Genomic DNA, 22,615 nt, shown 5'->3' with positions numbered 1-22,615 from the left:
AGTTATGTTATGCACTCCTGTCCACTTCTTATAAACATATGCTTATGATTTGATACCCTCTAAAGGTCAATCTGAAACATACGCTTATGATGTCATCCCCTCTAAGAGTCAATCTGACAGTATTCCACTCAGATATCTGTGTTGGCACAAGCACTACCTACTGTGTTCTCTAGCTTGTATAGGTAGATAGGTTGTGGTTATAATATCACAGCAGACTACGTGTGTGTTTACGTGCGTGTGTGTGTGTGTGTGTGTGTGTGTGTGTGTGTTCATTCAAATGTGAGTGTGTAGACAATTTTAGACCAAGTTGTGAATTTGCATCTATGTGACACAATCCCCCCAACATCTTCTTCTCAGAAAACACTGATGCTGTAATCCTCTATAAAGGGCACTATGACAATCCCTGTTGCTTCGTGTGGAATCCAATTTGTATAAATACACAGACCTAATGTTCAAATCTGACCTCATTCAATTTCTATGTGTGTGGCTGGTGGTATATTGCTGACAGTATATGGTCTTTTCAATCTCTTTTCATTTGAATCCCACTCAGAAGAACCTTTAACATGGCCCCATAAATCCAAGATATCCTAATTCTCTCTGCCAACATGATCTACCTCCTGCAGAACCATGGATGATGTCATTGTCTCATAGGCGCACACATGCATCATGAAGCAAAACCCTTCCAGGACTTTCTGCAAACTATCTGCAGACCACAAGATGTGTGATTTCCAATTCTGTCATACAGAGGTACACATGTCACATATGGATGGATGCAGTATGTAATATAATCCCACCCATACACACACATGCATGTAACCTAACCGTGTCTACCATCATATAGGTATGGTGCTTTTGGTTTAAATGTTGTAGCAATGGCTGGAATTTTATGTGATATTGGTTGACAGCCTAGTAATGTCCTATGACACTATGACAATTGCACATATCAATGCTAATGTAATTCACATGTGCTGTGATCTGTGATTTAAGGTAATGTATTGATAGACAATGCTGCCATTTTATTGCACATTCCTTCCATAACAGCTGTAGTAATATAGGTGCATAGGTTCAGATGTATTTATTAATCTAATCACCACAAAGGTCATTTTAAGCCTATGCATGCATCCCAAACATCTGATAAGTTCTGGTACCCTTGATAAGTGTAAGCATGGGCCTAGGAGGTGAAACATTTATAAGCAGGAGCCTGGAAGATTAACCATGGTGGCCTGTATCCTTTAGAGACATAACTGCCAAACCAGGGATGAATTTCTTGTTCCCATTCAATTGTCCAAGTTACACTTGAATTGGGTTATGGAGGAACTCTGCTTTACATGGATGGGGATCCTGTTAAACAGAAGGGGTAGTCTCTAGGATACTTGCCTGTCTCTCCAGCAAATCCTATTTATATCACAGGCAAGGTTTAAGTCTTTAGAATGGGTAATTTTGGTGTTGTTTGTTTTGCAGGTATGCAGGAGGTTCATCAGAGTGGGGAGTGACAAGGCCTTCTATGCCAGGTATAGACTTCTTCTCAAGAGCCTGTAGGAGTCAGAATACAGGGATATGGCCTTGAGGTGGTCTGCATAGGACATGTTACTTACTCCCTGTATTCTTTTAGTGAGGAACATCTGAATGTTCCAATTGTTGGAAATGCATGGTTAGGTACATTCCAAAGGGGCATTATACTCAATGATAAGTCTGATGAACTGCTGAATACTGTAGAACAATTATTTATTTGGATCAAGATGCTATACTTTTGTTTATAAGTTGTACAACATAGAATGATTTCACTACTGCTGTATATGAGGCTAGATTACTGTCTATGTGTTTCCCCAGGTCCCTGACTACTGAGTCAACTCTTAGATGTGTGTTGTCAGTGTGATAGTTAACATGGTTGGATTACTTCCAGAAGTATACTATTATTCATTCCGTGGCATTTAGTTTTAGTCTATGGCTCTGGCACCAGTTGTTTGCTGTGTCAGCCCTTCCTGCAGAACATTTGTGTTGGTGGGCAATTCAATGACAGCTCCTAATTTGCAATCCTCTGCAAATTTAGTTAGCCAGAGGCCATTGATGTTGGCCTTGACTTCAGAGAAGTAAATGCCAAAAGATAGCAGTCCCAAGACTGGTCCCTGAGAGATTCTGCTTGTAAATGGCCTATTTGTAGAGGTGGGCTCCCCAATTATAACTTCCTGGGTCCAGTCTGGGAGACAGTTGGCTATCCACTGGGTTGCATAATGGTTTGTAATTAACTTCTTAAGTTTGTCAACAATGCCTGAGTGGGGGATTGTGTCAATTAACTTGGTCAGGTCAAGGTAGGCAGTACAAACTATTTTGCCCTCATCCATTGCTCTGGTGACCTTCTCAAAGATGTCTACCAGGCTGAATAGGCAGGACCTGCCATTGATGAAACCAAACTGGTTTGGGCCCAGTGTCTGGAAGTTCCCTGTGTCATTATTGATCATTTCCATGATAATTCTTTCCATGGCTTTGCATATGAGACTAGTGAGATGTATTGGTCTGTAGTTTACAGGATCTGTAGATTGCACATGTCTGTGCAGAGGGATGACTGTTGCTGTTCTCCATTCATGAGACATGAAGCCTGTTTAGAGGCTACAGTTAAATAATTCCAGATGGCCGGATAGATCATGTTTTGCGCTATTTAGAAGGCATCCTGGGATATTGCCTGGGACCATTGATGCAGTATTCCTGGCCTTAGAGAGATCATTAAGGACCTTTTCTCTAGTGATAGCAGGAGAGTTATATTTAATGGTATTTCCTGAGGGAAAGGTTGATGTGGAGAGAGGGATAAGGTTGTAGCTGAGTTTGTTGGTCAGTAAGTTTAGTATATCTTCTAGGTTAGTATAGGTGGCTCCATTTACAATGAGCTCTGCACACAATTGTGTATCACCTCTTGAGGACTGTTGACATGGGATAATGCTATGTATATTTTTACCTTAGTAAGGCATGTGATCTTGATGATGCTATGTATATTGCACCTTAGTAAGGCATGTGATCTTGAAGTGGGATATATTAATATTCTATACATTTCTCAGTCACCAATCGCAGTGACATTTGCAGTGTGACACATATGTGCATGTAGGTACTTACCATCATTAAATGCTATGTGTCATACAGTAATATTACACCATAATAATTAAATGGGCACATATACCTTGTTTCATCTACATATTGTAATGCTTATACACAGACATATAACCAGATCAGATTTACTTGCAACATTGTGAATTCATTGTATGTACAATTGTGTTGCTATTCAAAAGGATTATTCAGGTGTTGCCCAGCAGTATTGTGTGACTGTCAGCATTTGTGTCATTAACTGTTTTATATGCAGCAGATTCACCTCATTTGTAATGTGCCCATATATGATATCAGAGCCCTCACACACACCTTTCCAATGATAAATATACAGGCATATGATGTGCAACTGTTGTAATGATGTGAACTTGGTAGAGTTGTATAACTGTGTTAACAGTTTCACTGTGTGTCATGTGATGCACATCCAAGGTTGGATTTGGCAGTGTTGTCACAAATCTTTTTTTAAGTAAGTAAAAAAAATCTTAAGGGGAATACACAGCTATGCACACAGATGGTTGTAGATGGCACTACCAATACTCAACCAGAGGCAATAAACAATCTGCAAGCTGACAGATTTTGATAAAACACCACCCTCACCCCCACTATTCATCACCCAATGTGTACATACAAACATTACTCAGCATATTTTCTCAAGAGAACAGCTCATCTATATACTCTCTAAGGCAATAACATGGTATCAGTGAGCCCTAGCAACAATCCAGGTTGCCTTATCAATAAACTAAAACATTACCTAGCAGACACAGTTGGATTCCTACTTAACCACAGCCACCAGACAGGCTATTTTCTGTCAGAATGGTGGACAACAACAGTCATCTGTCTGAACAAGGAAGGACCATCACCTGACACAGGTAATTATAGAATAGAGAAAGTGAAAAGCCACCAGCCGGATATATATATATATATATATATATATATATATATATATATATATATATACAGGTAATTATAGACCCATAAGCCTGACTATCCTCATCTGTAAGCCAATGGAAAGAATCATTATGGACCTTATCAACAAGGACATAGGTAATGTCCCAATTGCTTAACCAACCCATGTTTTATATGTTAATGTTAGATCATGTTTGTTAAATCTTGTTTACTTCTTTGAGAATGTCACCAAGGTCATGGATGAGGGAAAATGTGCATGTCACCTAACTTGACCTGGCTAAGGCAATTTGACACAATTCCACACTCAGGTATTACACAGAATCTGTCTCAACTGGCCATAAACAACTACATCACCAAATGAGTAGCACAATAGATCACCAACAGGACACATACTGTCAAAGTGTGTGAACTCACCTCTAGCAAGAGGCCAGTGAATAGTGCAGTGCCACAGGTACCACAGGGTTCTGTATTAGGCCCTTTCCTGTTTGGCATTTAACTGACAGAAGTCAAGGCAAACTTAGACAGCCTTTGTCCAACCAGATTTGCAGATGGCTACAAATTGTGGACAATGCTTAAATCCAATAATGGTATAGATATACAACAGAAGTATTAACTCACACAAATAATTGGTGTCAGAGCTGTGGAGGCACACTAAAATGTTCAAAATGTATAATTATGCCCTTATGTAAAGCAAATACCCAAGCTAATTACAATATAGACAGTACACCCCAATGAGTGAACTTGGTGGTTCATGATCTGGGTACTCAGGTCGATAGTAATTGGAAGTTCGACCAACATGTGTCCTCAGTGGTGACAAATACCTTCTATGTGGCACAAGTCATATATATGGGCATGTTATCCAGATCAAAGGACATTATAATTCTACTGTACTTGGCCCTCATCACAACAATAATTGTGATCAATGCACCCTTTTACATGTAATAGACTGTACATTTGCAACACCTGGAACACCACCAGCGATTTTGTACAATGAAGATAAAGGGTGTAAAAGACAAGTCCTACAAGGAAAGACTGAAGGGCATATTACTGTATTCTGTTCCTGAAAGACTACTAGTGGCTGATTTTTGTCTGCCCTACAGGGTATTCTACAATCCAGCCCTGATGAAAATGTTACACATTGTTAAAGCAAACTCCATGTGGGTCACTCATTCCAAGAATGTTAACCTTGCCTCTGACAAAATAAATTATGTTGGAGAGATGGAAATGTGTCTCAGATAATACACCTTGTCTGGAGTAAGTTTCCCATTCACTTAAATCAAAGGCCTTTCCTGAGCCTATTTAAGTTCAAACTACATCAATGGATGGTTAATGGTAATTGTACTCATGGTGTTACACCCATGTCCCTCATGTATACAGGCAGTTGGTCGTTGATAATATACCATACAATCATAACTGTGTGAAGTTTGTTCACATAGTTATTTAAAATTGTGAAACTCAAGCTAAATCTGGCTAGGACTTTTTGTCATCTTGGAATATTAACCTAGTACTACTTCTCTCCTTTGAAACTAAGAACCTATAAAGTCCAATTGTATCATAGGTACAGCTATAGTATGACTGTACAGCATCACAGAAGTAACACTACATCACATCAGTATTACCACTTGATACTTTGCATGAACATATATGCATGCATGTCAGGATTTCATGCCAGTATAATATTATCTCTGGCAATGTCAGTGTGACAGAGATTGTGTGGCTAATGTCTTGAGGTTTGACATGTGCTTATACAATGTGATTCATGCATTGTTTGGTTTGTGAACAATATCACAGTGACAGGTTCCTCACTCATTGATGCTAGACTTTGCACTGCTGTAGTTTCTGTACACATGGCCATAGATGATACATTGCCATCAATCTCACATACTGCTGTAACACTCATTATAACACGCCACTTCTTACTTCACTCATCAGTTGCAGATGCTTCAAACAATATCCTTTTGCTAGTACATATGACAGATGCGTGGAATAGCCAGCTGTATGTAGGGAATCCACTCATAATAGTATGGTGTTTGTAAGTGTTGTTATCCTTAGGACTAATACCTTTGTCAGCCAGGGATGTTTTAGTCAAGTATATTACATTAGGCCCAGTAAGCTTGCACACATCTTGTTGGCAATACAGAACTATTCTTTTCTACCTATTAGGAATTGACATTGCAGACTTCTCTTCAAGGTGTTGTACAAGATGCATGTGTGATATGTATTTCTGTGTTGCCCAGTAAATACAGAAATCATTGACAACATTGTTGGCATGGGTTTGATTCTTGCACGTGACTTGTGCCTTATGTGTCATGTAGACCTCTCAAGATGCCAGGATTGCCCCTGAATTCAACTCCAGATGTAACACTCTTCCACTTAACCCCTCCAAAAACAGTTTATTTTTAGAAAAAGGATGGTGGCTTCCCCTTGTAAAATACTGGCAATCATTATAGTTGTACATGTATGTTCCTGCAGAACATGTATAACAACTTAAACTCATTATAGGTTCATAGATAGGTACTAGGCTATCAGTCCAAGGGCCTAAAGAAGACAAGCCAACAAGGTTCCCTGGTTTAGACCACCCAAGAAAGTAAATTTCTTGTGCCCCTGTCGAGCAGAGCCATAGAAGTGATTCCCGAGGTGTATTTCCTATTTCCCATTCACTCATAAAGATTTTTCTTGAAGAGTGCAAAATAATCAGCCCTTGCAAGTCTCAAACCCAGGATCCTGCACATCACAGCCACAGCAAGTTGTCACTAAGCCATCTGAACTGTAATATATTCTGGCAATATCACAGATTAATGTTTTTAATATTTTAAAATTGTTTTGGATTGTACCTGCTTTTGTCAGCAGTTATTCATGAGCCTGTTGCTTATTTCTCCATGATTGCTTGTGAGGTAGGCTGATATTTCAGTAATATTCAAGCAAGTCATGTGTGCAGATCTTTACAACATGTACATAACCCCTATTGTATATAACATCTTTGATAAATGTCCTCTGCAGTGAGCATGTCAGTGATGTTTATATCACAACCATTCATCTACACTGACGTACCTTTGTGTGACAATCATATATATGCTATCACACAATCACAGGAGATGTAAACATCAATACATACTCTGCTATGTATATATGTGTTTAATATTATATTACTGACTTGTCTTGGAAGTGTATATACTTTCATATATCCTATCTTGTGTACATTGCCAGATTTTACATGTTGTCTTCCTCTTTCTTCATTCCTGTCTTTTACATCTGTGGCCATTTTAATTAGCCTTCTTTACCTGCCTAGTGTATTAATTTTGAATCGTATTTGCCCTTGCTGCTCACCCCACCATCCAATATTTCATTATGAAAATTTTGTTGTAGTGTACATTGCACTGAGTACACTTTTCTGTAATGTGTTCTGACTGCAGTCATTGCAGTAATTTCACCCCTGATGGTCATTGTGGCTGACTGTGCAATCTTGCAGAGAAAATTTGTCTGTTTCCACTGCATTCATGCTCCTCTTCATGATTTCTTGGCCAGCAACACTATTGCTGGTCATGAAAACCTCACTTGTATTCATGTAAGCTCAATGTACAGCATGCATATGCATTTATCGCTACTGCTTATCGAGCTAACGCATAAACTGTGTAAGCATGAGCCTTTAGGTTTTGCACAATGAGAGACTGTTGGGATAGTATGAAACCAGATCAAGAAAATTTAGAAGAAAATTTATATAAAGATATTGAGAATAATAGGAAATCATTTTGCATATACATAAGATGTGGTAGGAGTAAAAACATACAAATTGAGAAACGGTGTGTAGATTCTAAAACTTATGCTTAGACACAACAGATTACAGATACATTTACAAATCATTGTCAAACAGTTTGACTCTACAAACAGGTGATAAATTACCATAATGGCATCCAGGAATTCTCAGATACTGAAATCAAATTACATTATAATGAAAAAGAACTGCACAAATTAGATCAAAACGCACAGAGTGGAGACAGGATTAGAAATACTGACCTGAGAACACTTTGGCATAAACTTACTGTACCATTATATCTGTTATTTACTATCATAGTAAATATGGGGAGAATCCTCAAGACTGGAGACATATACCTGTTAAGCCTACCTTTAAGGGAAAGGCAAGTAGGACAAACCTAGAGACATACAGACCTATAATTTTATTCTCATGTTCTGGAAAAATAATTGATAAGGTTATATTTGATAAACTATTGTCAGAGTTGGAAAGGTTGGGACTTGAAACCATATATCAGTAATTAAATGTTGAAAACAGATCTATTACCACCTGTAACATTATGTGCTATAACAGTCAAATTACAGCTATGAATGAAAAATCATTCTGTGATATAATTTATACAGATTTAACTTCAGCATTTGTTAGTGTCATACACAAATCATTTATCAATAAATTAGAATAACTAGGCATTGATCTACTCTTGATAAGATGGATAGCTCCATGGCTTACAAACAGGACATGACAAGAATACAGTAATTGGACAGGTGAAATTTAAGGTTACAGTCAGGGTTCCCCACGGCACTCTGTCCTAGGCCCATACTTGTTTAGATAGAATGGTACTGATCTATTTGTGTAGGCTTCACACTTATAAAGTTACCTGTGATTTAGAAAGCTTGTATTTTATTCTGAAATAAATTTTATCTGTGGTGTCCTGAGTGATTTCTTATGGTTAAATGTGTTTCTGTTTGGTACAAGCAAGTCTTTATCCATGTGGAGACCTTTCCTTCGTATTAATAGGTTCATAGGTGAATATAATGCTAAGTGCCTAAAAGGGCCATTTTAAGCATAGCTAGTAACCTGAGGTAAGAATCAGATCCTGTACCCTGTGTTCATGAGATGAACAACTTAACCATTATACCACCTCCACAACCCATAGCCGGCCTTAGGCATAGGCCAACTAGGCGGTCGTCTAGGGCGCCGCTGTAGCAGGGGCACTTTTCCAATATTTATTTGGTGTAGGTAGACCAGGATAGAGGCACCGGGTAGTGTGGTGGGGGCGCCGTGGAGCCCTTTTGCCTAGGGCACCAGTTGACCTAAGGCCGCTTACCTTTATGGAGAGAAAAGTACATCTCAGGTGACTGGAGAATAAGAATTATAATGCCAGTGTGCAAGAATAAAGAGGAACATTCACAACTGTGGCCAGTATAGAGGTATCAAGTGCCCATGACAATGAATTCAAATGCTGAAGAGGGGGACTGACGAATGAGTATGCAGAGCAGTAAGAAATAAGAAGGGAGATGAGCAGTTCGGATTTAGTTCAAGATAGAGCGAAACCACATTGATGTTTCCAATGAGATAGACAGAGGAAAAGAAAGAGATTAGGAACTGGACATTACTGGGCTTGGTGAAAGCACATTACAAGGTCCCAAGGAAGTCAGTTTGGGCAGTTCTATGATGGTTGAAATTCCTGGAAGCGATGGTAGAATTAGTGCAGGCTATGTACAAAGATCCAATGACAAGTATGAACAGTGCTCTGATTCACAGAGGAGTTCATAGTGGAAGTGCATGTCTGAGCTGACTGCTGTTCATGCTTTTGACAGACAATATTAGCAAACAGGCAGAGAGAACAGATCAACAAAGATGATGTGTGCAGATGATGTGGTATTACAGGCAGACTGTGACCATAACCTTTAGCAAATTATTGGGGAATATAATGCAATAATGCACATGGCATAAAACTGTGTACAGCTAAGACAGTTGTCATGGCAGCAAATGGGGAAACTCAGATTAAGTTAAAAACTGAGATAGAAGGGAAAATAATAGAACAGGTTAACAGCTTTAAGTATCTGGGAGGGTTGATTGATGAGAAGGGATTTCAGAATGAGGAGGTCACAGCTAGAAACTGAGGGGCTGCAGCAACTGGCTCAGAGGGTCAGAGATAGTATTTGTGATGGAACAATCCAAAGAAGTTGAAATATAAGGTGTACAAAACAGTGATGCAACCAGCACATCTGCATGGTACAGAACCATGACTAGTGAAGGTAGAACAGTTGAAAAAGCTAGAGATGATGGAGATGAAGTGTCTGGTACAGGTAGTAGGATGTGCATTTTGGATATTTGAAGAACTGATGACATAAGAGCAGAAGTTAAGTAGATCTACTTGTAGAGGACAATAAAAACAGATTTTGGTAGTTTGGGCACATGTGCAGGAAAGCAAAAGATGATTTGGTGAAGATTTGGGAAAGACAAAGAAAAAGGAAGAAGCAATGATAATTAGCTAGGGGAGAGATGAATTATGTGAGAGATGACATGTGATAGTCAGGCATGCCTTTTGAAAAAGATAGCAGGTTGGCAATGGACTGAGACTGACGGTGACAGTTGACATGACACTCTGAAGCCAGGCACACTCTGCTCCCCTACTCTACCCACCCACCCCCACTTCCTCTAGATTTATACTTCCTGTAGCTCCACCCACTGGATTTTCCAGACCAATTACACCCTCCCTACTACAATACTATTCCCTCCATATCCTGCCTACACCTCTCCACCTTCTGAATACCACCCAACACCCATTCTTTCATTTTTACTTCTCAACACAAATCCACCTTTTTCTCAATATAAGAATGTACTACATATCATACCTGTTCTCATTCTTATTCATTCCAACTTCTTTACTACTACTATTATCTTTATCCACCTCTTTTGACTCTAGACTAAGAATTTCACCCCCACAATCCACAACACAAATCGCCACCTCACAAGTCAACCTACACAGTTACACTAACATATCTCCATCCCTATTAGCAAGTAACACTCTCTGTTCAGCCAAACCTCCACCACTAAATTTAAATTAACACTACATTACTCTCAATTACCATCACTAAAAAATCACCAACCACACACTCTACTCCGTCTCCTCATAGACCTACCCTAATGTGGAGATATACACCCCAACCCTGGACCTAATAACTTATCTAATAATACCCACACCCCTAAAGCCCGTAATTTGTACTTCATAACCATCAATGCTCAAAGCCTCTGCAAAAAGATTACAGAATTCCAGTCCTGGCTTAGTCACCACTACCCTGACATAACAGCAGTAACTGAAACCTGGCTCAAAGCACATATATTAAACTCTGAAATCCTTCCACCTGGTTACATTATTCATAAAGATAGGGCCCAGAAAAACGGAGGGGGCATAGCCCTAATATATAACAACTCCTTAACAATACATATACATCCAGTGCCAGCCCCCAATTTTGGATTCCCCTGGAAATTTTAATAACATCCCTACTTATAAACCATTGCAAAAAACTACATATTGTGACCATCTATATTCCCTCTGGTCACAATATCACATACTTAGAATACTTCCTAGGATGGATAAACTACACTATCCCCCAATAAACTATCATATTAGGTGATACTAACATCAACTGGCAAAACTTAGACTCCAAATATCCTAATGCCAGCATTAATCTCTATAGTTTCACACAACATATCTCAGAGCCTACACAGTCATTAAACACTCGAGCCAAAGCTATACTAGATTGGATCTTGGTATCCCACCCCCAATACTACACCAATACTGGTACCCTTCCCAACACCCTAAGTGACCACCTATCTGCTTACACCCACAAAACCCATTTACACATCCCCAAACCTCACAGATATAAATCAGTCAAGAACCTTGCCCACTTTAACCACAGTACATTTATAACTACCCTACAAACTCACAACTGGTCCCCATTAAAAACACTGCCTTTAAATGAGGTTGTATAATACTTTAACAGCCCCTTTCTAAACACACTAAACAGCCAAGCACCCCTTTGTATTAAATGCTCAGAACCAAACCATGTCCCCTGGTTGACAAAGCATAACAAACAAACCCTTATGTCCAGAGACAAAGTCTGGAAAACTTGAAAAAATGTAGGACCATAACAAATGAATTAATTTAAAAAACTTAGAAATGCCACAAAGAAACTTATCATAACTGACAAAAAAATCCTTCTTCTCCTCTAAACTCTACTCCCAAAATACCAACCCCCAAAAATTCTGGAAATCAGTATCTTCCCTTCTGAATCCTGATAACATCAAAAATCCTTCACCTGCACCCGACAAAAACCCTCTCCAAATCTCCCAAATATTCAATAACCACTTTATTGACACAATCCAAAAATGAACCAAGGACTAACCTTCAAAAACAAATCCTACCCCTACTACTACCGCTATAGACCCCCTATTCCCCTTAAATAACTCTCCACCTAACGCACCTTTTTCTTTCCAACCCGTGCCTACATCCCTTATTCAAAGATTTCTAACCAAATTAAAACCCTGCTCACTCTCAGCCAATAACCTATCAGAATACTTACAGCTAGCAAAAACAAGAAAAGCAATGGACAAAGTGCACTCCAAGCAATATCAAAAGTAATGATACTGTAGTTTAATAAAGTAAGGTTAGCGCTTTTGTGCAGGTTAGTGCCTGCACTTCTTCAGACCAACTTACAGCTAGCAGCCAAGGATGATTGCCTCTCCAGTCAGCACTCTTATTAATCGCTACATTACTGAATCATGTGTCCCCCTACTATGGAAAAAATCCATAATTACCCCTCTTCACAAATATGGTAATGCCCATGATCTATCAAACTACTGCCCCATCTCTATCCTCTCCCCACTATCAAAAATCCTAGAAAAATGCATTCAATCCCAACTACTAAATCATCTCATCAAAAACAACCTCTTATTTCCCACTCAGCATGGATTTTGCCCAGGCCATTGCACTACCTTAGCCCTACTTTCCTTTACTGACATAGTGAACAAAGCTCTTGACACTGGCTTATTCACTTCTGTACTCCTGCTTGACCTTTTAAAAGCTTTTGACACTGTATCTCACCCTAAGCTTTTACAGCACCTACAGCAACTTGGGTGCTCCCATACTGTAATAACCTGGTATTCCTACTACATAAACAACAGACAACAATCAGTCAGATGGCAAAACCAACTATCTGATTTCTTAGTAAACAACACAAGTGTCCCACAAGGATCCATATTAGGACCAATACTTTTTAACATTTTCATTAATGATCTACATAAAGCCTCCCAGGACAGCATACTAATTCTGTATGCAGATGATTCAACTATCATCTTATCCTCATATGATTTTACTAACCTCCAAAAAATAACCCAAGATGCTTTCTCCTCTATAGAAAACTGGTCGAATGACTCTCAATTAATGCTTAACCCAAAAAATATAAACTGTTATTATTTTCATCAAAACCTCCAACTACAGAATTCAAAATCCTCTCCCATAACAAAACAGTAATCGAACAGGTACAGTTCACAAAACTACTAGAAATTACTATTGACAACAAACTCTCCTTTGAACAACATATATTGAACATGATAAAGAAGACCCATTTAAAACTAAGCAAATTATACCAGCATAATCTATGCCTTGATAAGCAAACTAAGAACAAACTAGCAAATACTTTGCTCATTATAGTTCATAGGTTAGTACTAAGCTAACTGCCCTTGCGAGCCATTTTAAGCCTAGCAAATTATCTCTTGTGAGACTCAAACCCTGCACCTTGCACTTGCAAGGCAAACACCTTAACCATTAGGCCACCCTCCCAACCCCCTCCATCTCTTATGTATGGTAGTCCCATTTTTACCAACCTCCATACATCACTTATTAGTAAGCTACAACAATGCTACTATAAAATAGCAAAATTTGCATCAAACTTGCCCACCCACTCACACCACTGTACCACCCTCTCAGACCTATCCTGGCTAGAATTCCACCATTACTTCCAATTCACTCAATTCTCTATGGCCCATAAATTAATTTTCAACCCGATAGCTGCCCCGCTCTCCAATCCATCTTACACACATATATCCCTACTCAATCCCTCCGTTCTTCTGAGAAATCCCTATTAAATGTAATTAAACCCAACAGGAGAGCAGGAGAATCTTTATATTCATACAACATCACCAAACTATGGAATACCCTCCCCTCCAGCATTAACCAGCTAGACTCCTCAAAGCCCTTTAAAACTGCAATAAAATTCAAGCTGTACATGTAATATACAATGTAAACCCCCTTAAACAGATAACCAACTAAACAAAAACCCTACCCTGTAACACCTCTCATTTCATTTTTGCTCAAGTAATAAAATATCTTATTATTTGTCCATCACAAAGTATATCATTTCTGTGTTGTAGCTTTTTTTAACTGTAATGTTGATACTTGCTGAATAATGTATGCAACAGCTGCTTTGCAATTGTATACTTTTCTGTAGTACTCACTTGCTTTGTTTCTGTTTTGTTTTAAAACTGTGGATCATTATCTTCCCAGATCTGTAGTCTAACTGTATAAGTTTTGTTGTATTGTTAATTGTGGAGCTTTTCTCCCCAGGCCTCCACTCAAAATAGGTCCAGTGCCCAATGAACTTTCCATGTCAATAAATGCCAATAAATAAATACATATGTAGAAAACAGGACAAATGAGGCTGATGAGAATGATTCCACTAAATTAATTTACCCTTTTGTTCACTGCTTCTGCCTCTCTTTCCTCACAGTTATTTTCTGCTTAATATTCTGCTGCACTGTCTCCACCACTGAGAGGACCTTCTGTACTAGATAACTGAGCTTTATTTCTCCTTCTTGAAGCTAAGCAATCCCTGTCATCTAACAGCACACAGAGTTGTTATCATAAACTTAATGCTATGAATACACTGGCCCAGTTTCCTTTAAAAACGCTTTCAGATCATTTGCTCAGCAGCAGGTGAGCATGCACACATCTACAAACTAATCCAAAATATACCACTCTTCCACGTCCTTATCCCTCTACCTTCTCAGTTGTTGCAAAACATGTCACTAATAAAAGAAGAAATGGTAGTGTGAGACATTTTTTGTAGTTCACTCTTCTTAACCTCTCCTAATACATCTCTACCTCATTCAACAACATCCTTTGCCTTACATCCCAATGCAGAGTTTTAAATGCTTTCACAATCCTACTCTGCAAACTGAATATGCCAAATGCAATCAATAGTTAATATGACTGACTACATAACTTAAGGTGTTATGTTAAAATAATTAAAATTATCAATGCTGACATTAAAATAACTTTCTATAAGTGAATGTGTGCATTAAATAGCTACAAATAGATTCTGTGGGTCAAGGAATTATTGTCTACCTGCTCACTAAATCATAAATCTTTGAACATGCAAGATTAGAACTGTTATTAATTAAAGCATTTCTTTTTTATTTGTATCAAACTGTAGCACTCTGTTGCCTATAAAACATGAACTTAGTACTGCAGAAGCATGCTGATCTTTTCAGTACAGTTTTATCTAGACCGTATTCCATTATTAACACTGCGGGTTTGGCATATGAAATTCATTTTATTTGATACACTATCTGAAATGTATGTAAAGGTGACAGCTAACTAGCCCTAGCATTTTTTTAACAATACTGAACTGATTCTATAGAAAAGAAAGCAAAGAAAATGTAACCCACCATTTTGCATCCCCAGATATGGCATCCCCACCGCTTATATCCAGACTCTAAGGTTCCATTATCTCAGACTAAAATTCTTGATGACACTGACTGAAAGTGTTGGAGATGGGTATTGTTGAATGAATATAGACTCCCCCATACCACCTGCAAATTATACATACCAACTCGGAGACTGTACTACAGTGGGGAAAAGGGTAAACTCCCTGATCCCCACTGTACCATCTTCTACAAAGAACTGCTTCAAAGGGTGATTTCCCATTTTTGTCTCTGTAGTGTAGTCTCAGAGATGGTATGTATAATTTAAAGGGGATGGGGGGGCAAAAGTGTAGATTTTTTTTTTATTTTGAGTTTTCAGAATCTTGATGAAATGGTCTTATCCATATGAATTTTGAGTTTGCAAAAACTCTATGAAGTTATATAAACCCATATCTGCTGTCTTGATTGACCATCTATCTACCAATACAAGCCGCCCTTTTTTGTGAAGTCACCAAACATAGTCCTACAACCATAAATTCAAGAACATTCTCTGAAACAAAATAAGCATCTATACTGCAGAACCTGAAAAACATAGATAGGTCATGTCTATATGAAACTATCTGCACATGTATTACTACTGGTCGTATGCCCTGCTATTGCTGCATAGTGTCTGATTTGGGGGAACATTAAGTTATGCCATGACTTAAGAATACAGCCCTATCACAGTGTTAAAAATCTAAATATTTCAAGAAATTAAACAAAAGATATACATTATTTGATTTTTTTATAACAAACCATACATAAAATGAAAAAAAAGTTGCTTTGACACTTATATAAGCATAGGCTTTTAACGTATTGTGCAAAAGGCAAACAACATCTGATTTCAGTAACCAAAGTACATGCTCACTATCCACAGTTTTTTGAGCTGTGTCCACTTAACCACTGCCGTGGGAGCAAATGACTTGTGTTGGAATTGCAAAAAAGTCTTACACCAAGCTTCTCTCAATCCTTCAATGTATTTAAAGGGGCAATGTAGCAAACAGTATTCATGTGTGATAGGAAAATAATAATATTGACAATGTAGAGTTTATCCACTGAACAATGCAGTATCTACTGCCTTTGCTAACGTTATGGCTATATGTATACATATGCAAGTGGGAATTCCAAAGCGTTTTCAGTAATTAAAGGGCAATGTAACAAATAATGCTCATGTGTCATATGCACATAAGTTATAACTTTGATAAGACAGATTTTTATGCAGTGCATTAATTCAGGGTACATCAGCTTTGCTTACATTATGGTTGTATGTACACATGCACAAACACACATATACATGTATGCACTAAGACACATACTCACACACACACACACACACACACACACACACACACACACACACACACACACACACACACACACACACACACACACACACACACACACACACACACACACACACACACACACACACACACACACACACATATTCATGTGTGCTCGTGTGTGGCGTGTGTATTTATAGGGTCTATATTAGTTAATTGACAGCTTATTTTATCGAATCTGTAATGATCGACACCTAAGCATCAAACTTGCAAAATGTCGAATGGTCATTTCAGCTAATTCTTTTCTCGGGAAAGAAGTTGCTTGGCCATTATTGGGGATTTGCCCTTTCGGCAATGTGGAGCGATCTCGGAGTTGGTATATTTAGTTAGGGGTGTGTGGGGGGCACAGCCCCCACATCAGGGGGGTATGGGGGGTAAATCCCCCTACTTTATTTAGGTTGAAAAGTTAATTTTGTTCACAGATGGCCTACTGAATTCTTTCCTGAGGAAAGAATTCACTGAAATGGCCATTCGCGATTTTGCAAGTTCGACGCTTAGGTGTCGATCATTACAGATTCGACAACCTAAGCTGTCGATGAACTAATATAGACCCGTATTTATATATGACAAAACATGTTCCATCTGAACACTCTGGTAATTCCCTTTTCTGCACAGCCACATAGATATGCATTTACTTTCATATGGAAGTGGAGCCTGACATACCATCACAGACAATTGCAGATGGCAACCAGCTTTCTATGCCAAGAACATAACATAGCCATGGACAACACAATATGTTGGAACTATATGTATCAGTACCCACAAGAAGCATCCACACAAAACCATTACAATGGATATTCTGAATCTATAACAGACAGCTTCCAAAAAAAGAGTCACAAATGTAGCTGTATCGCAATATAGAGGTAGTATCTTCCATGCAAAAGTGCTCCTTACCATCAATGCAAAGCAGAAGCACAATAGTCATGTACACACACACACACACACACACATATATATATATATATATATATATATATATATATAGAGAGAGAGAGAGAGAGAGATAATACAGGTGCAAAATTTGATACAGCCCATTGTATGTGATATAACCTGACATACATCTGTATCATGACACTACAGTATCTTCCTAAGTAGAGGTAATGAGCCTATATATGTGCATGTCTCAGAATACTGCAGACTTGTATTATATTTTTTTACTTTATATACCTCTTCATTGCCATGCAAAACTAATGATCCTCATTAGCATGGAATGTTTTAGAGTCTTATTACATTGCCAGGGGCTGAAAGCATACAGTGCCAATATTCTCAGCATTTATTGATCCAATAGTATGTGCCAAAGTCTGCAGGTCTTGCAAAGCAAATCAGCTACATTGATATAAAAGGATGAAGCATAGACTATGACCCATACCTGGGCTCACGTATGTACTTCTGGCAGCTATAAGACCTGTTAGGGAAAAGGAATTATTGGGATAGGTCTGTTTAACTATTGTTGATGGGATGGATAATGATAATATGCCAAAGTGAGGCAAGTGGCCCTATGGATGCAAGCCTTGGTAAAGACCAGAACCATGAATGGAATCTGGACTAGGTGAGTGAGCAAACCATGAGGGGGTTGTTGTCACTTTTGTAGAGCAATGGGGAAATGCCTAAAGAGAAGTCATGCCTAGTAACTCACAATAACCTTCTGAATAATACCAGCACATACAAGTAGGACATTCTAGCAGTGTTTCAAGTCATCCTTTATGAGTATCATTGATAGCTCCCCGGCTGGCATTCCCAACACAGAGACTTTAATCACCAGAGTTAACTGAATAGCTTGTTGTGAGGTGACAGCACAAACCGCTGCACCACTGCAGCATCCACATAACAACAGTGCTTTGAAATATGGACACACCTGGATACATACAGCTGTCGTCTTTTAGTATATTATATTCTTATCAGTATGAGAACATGTGCGTGTAGCAATTGCAGTGTACTCTCTAAAATAATAAGCAAAAGCAAGTCAGTAGTGGTTTATACATATTAGTGCAGTAATGGATTATGAAACTGTAACAACAGACCTAAATACCACTCCTTAACAGTATCCAAAGCTATTTTCCCCTTATCCCATACTATTATTACAGACTTTGTCACTCTGATAAAATGGTGTTGTATGCTTATGGAATTTGGAAAACAGAATTTATGTTTGCAGTTAAAATATTATCCATTTACCCCAAGCACATGTTGCATACTTGCAGAAACATTTACCAGATTATATAATAGTAAATCTATGCTACACAATGTACTGACAGCAGTGGCATATACAGGTAACAAGAATTATGTTCAATAGGCTTTATGCATACCAGGCAGTGTAGCAAATATATGTGTAATGAATATTATAGCATTGTTATACTTTCTAGGCCATGAAACATTCTTTTCTCCTATTGGCAGCATGTTTGAGCAGTTAATAGTAGTGCACATTATCTGCTAGGTGGGTATTAGAGCACAAGGTGCTCACAGCTACTCCACCCTTCCTTATTTTCCATAAGGGCAGTGTGTCCCCAAGACTCAGTCCTTCTTTCTTGCCTAAAGTGGTCAATGAGATGACCCTCAATAAGAGGCAATCAACCTGTTTACTTTCTTTCACACCCTACAGAACAAGGGTAAAATAATTCTGCATTCCCTGGATGTACACAGCTAAAATTTTACCTGGATAAACAAAGATTTCTTGACTTTGTAAATTCAAATGCCATGGAACCACTAGTCCGCACTCCCACTAGGGGAACAAATATCCTAGAGTCAGTACTCACAAATATGGGAGAATGCTGCACCCCTCTCCCCCAGTGTGATGTCCTGATTTGTAAGATCAGATCACAAAATAATCTCCCTTGAAAGTAATGTAACACTAGTACGACCATCTAACCCCAGAAACTTTAAAAATATCTCTAATGTAAATTACCCCCATTAAAATATGGCAAAGCTAGTTTCCAAGCTTCTCCATATACAAAAAACCTAGAAACCTATGCAAAGGCATACACAAAAGCCCTGTATGACCATATGAACAACTACACAAAAATACCAGTACCAGACTGAAAAAAAAACAGGTCAAACTGCATAAACAGATCACCCTGGTGGACCCTAGTATTAATAGTTTGTACAACAACAAAAAAAAAAGAAAGTGCTGTTGAGAAGTAAGAAAGAATGTGCACAACAGGGCAAAAAGTCTCTCATTAGTCTAAGCAAGTGAATCATGGAACTAGCTAAGTCTCTGAAAGCAAACTTTGAGGTAAAAATAGTCTCCAAAACTAAGGATAACCATAAGGCATTTTTCAGTTATGTCCACAATCATAAGGGCAACACCCAACTTGTTGTTCTTCTTCTTTTGGCTTTTCCCAGTTAGGGTTCGCCACAGTGGAACTCCGATCAGCTAATGATTGGCAGTTGATTTTACGGTGCCAAGGTGCAGCTAGACGCCCAACCTTCAACGAAGGCACACCCATTCGCGAATATCTTTTGAATGCCACTCAATCACGGGAAGGACATGTAGACTCCACACAGAAGGAGCTCCAGCAGCAAATCGAACGTGAGAACCTCTTGCTGTGAGACGACAACCCTACCGCTGCACCACTGTGGCTTCAAGGGCAACACCCAACAATGTACAGAATTAGTTGTAGATGGCATCACCTATACTCAGCAAGAAGATATAGCAAATCTGCTGGTCAACAAATTCAGCTCAAATTTCCCCTCCTCATAATAGCCTTCACTACTCTACTGCCAATTATCACCAAAGAACGGGTCGCCACTGCACTCACTAAAGGTATGTGACACAACTTATAAGTAAAGGTATGGCATTCAGATCCAATCATGCTGCACTCAGCCCTCATTAGACCAACAATCAAGTACAATACACCATTTAGTAGGTACTTGATTAGGCACTTACAGCAGCTGGAGTGACCTCAGAGGTTCCTCACAAAGAAAATACAAGGTGCAAACAGCATGTCCTGTGTGGCTAGACTAAAAGCCTTATCTGTTTACTCTGCCTCCTTCCAACTATTAAGGGGCAGCCTATGCCTAACCTACAAGGCACTCACAAATCCAGCCCTAAAGGAGCTGCTACACATATGCTGATCTAGTGATCTAAACTTAATCAGTGATTCAAACTAAATATGCTGGAGAAACAGATATGTGTCTCAGAGATAGCCCTTTCTTTGGAACAGGCTTCCTATTCACATTAGGCAGAGTTCTTCCTTGTCCCTCTTCAAACACAGTTTGGATCAATGGATGGGGAATCACAAAGTCACACTTGGGGTAGTGCCTATGTCCCTTATGGATAGGGTGATCTGTAAGATACGTAATGCATAGGCACAAATCCATGCCATCCTCTTGCCCCTAGAGGCCATATATTAGGCAGAAATGGGTTATATTGTCTAGGCTTTTAAGGGTTCTTAAGCCGTTAGCCTAGTAATCTCCTGTGAACATTTGCCGCAGCCTGGAATTAAATGCCCTTTGTGTTACTGTATTATTGTAGTATCCTTGAGGTATTAATTACTGCAGAAAAATTGGAGACCTTATTTGTTGTACTGTATGGAAACCTTACTTCTTTTGTGACTCAAGTTGCTTTAGAAGGCCTTTTGAAGTAAAGATGGTGTAATTCATGCAATGTTATGAACCTTTGTCAGATTTACATATTATACATGGCACTTTGATGTATATTTGAGGATAGTATATTATCTACAATGTATAAGCATGCAATGTTTCTACCGCAATTGAAACAAATATTGCATATGATCAAAATTTAACTATAAGGTCACTGAAAAATTGTGACTTTTATTGCTAATAGAAAGCTTTTCATTTTCAGGTATGCTGTTTGGTATATGGAAGTCTGTACAGCTATGTTTTCTGTCTAGTCATATGGGTTAAAGTTCATTATAACAAGATTAATAAATGTTGGATGCAGAAAATAAAATAAATGACATAAAACACATATGCACATATAGCTGCAATCTTGTTATTAAAGCAAATAACTAAAGACAAAATACATTTGTAATGCTTTGTCAAATATGAACTAGTTAACTACAGGATACAGAAGATAAACTCCCATGGCATGACAGCAACACTATAAAATTGGCATCACATTCTCTAGAATACCAACATAGTACTTTAATGTGCATTATACAAGTGATAACTTTACAGTATGCATTCTCTGTATGTGGAAGATATGCCATACTTAATATTTCAAAGCTGGGAATATACAGTGCTAACCTAGAAACTGATATTAAAGAAATGTATGTAATAGTTTTTGTCCTGTTTGTTTATCTTTGCTTATGTTTGCTGGGGTTCTTTTCCCTTGGGTGTCCACTGAAAGTGGGTTGTTTACTATCAGTGCAATGCAAGTAAACAACCTTTCCTTTTTTACAATTATTTTGTATTGTCAATGTTATTTAATGTTTGTATATATGCAATTTATCTTTACTTATGTTTGATGGGACTTTTCCCCCGGGTCTCCACTGAAAATGGGTTTGTTTGCAAACTCAGTTGGACTAACCCGATTAACAAATATGAAATAAATAAATAAATTAATGATGGTGACATTCCTTAGCTGTTTAAAAACAGAAAACAATTTCAAACTCTCACTACTATGCTGCATAATCTATGTACTTATCTGCTTTTTGGCTACATGTCATTAACATGTTTTTTACAGTATTACTTCTCATAACCATATCAGAATATGTAGCAAAGTCAGAGGAGCAGGCGCAACTGTACACATCTAACACCAATACAAGAAACATAGCAATAACATACTGCTACTGTGCACATGAAAACATTCCAA

This window comes from Protopterus annectens, chromosome 3.part0 (assembly GCF_019279795.1).
Source record: "Protopterus annectens isolate FY-2018-M chromosome 3.part0, PAN1.0, whole genome shotgun sequence".
Classification (NCBI taxonomy): domain Eukaryota; kingdom Metazoa; phylum Chordata; order Ceratodontiformes; family Protopteridae; genus Protopterus; species Protopterus annectens.
This window is presented reverse-complemented; position numbering follows the sequence as displayed.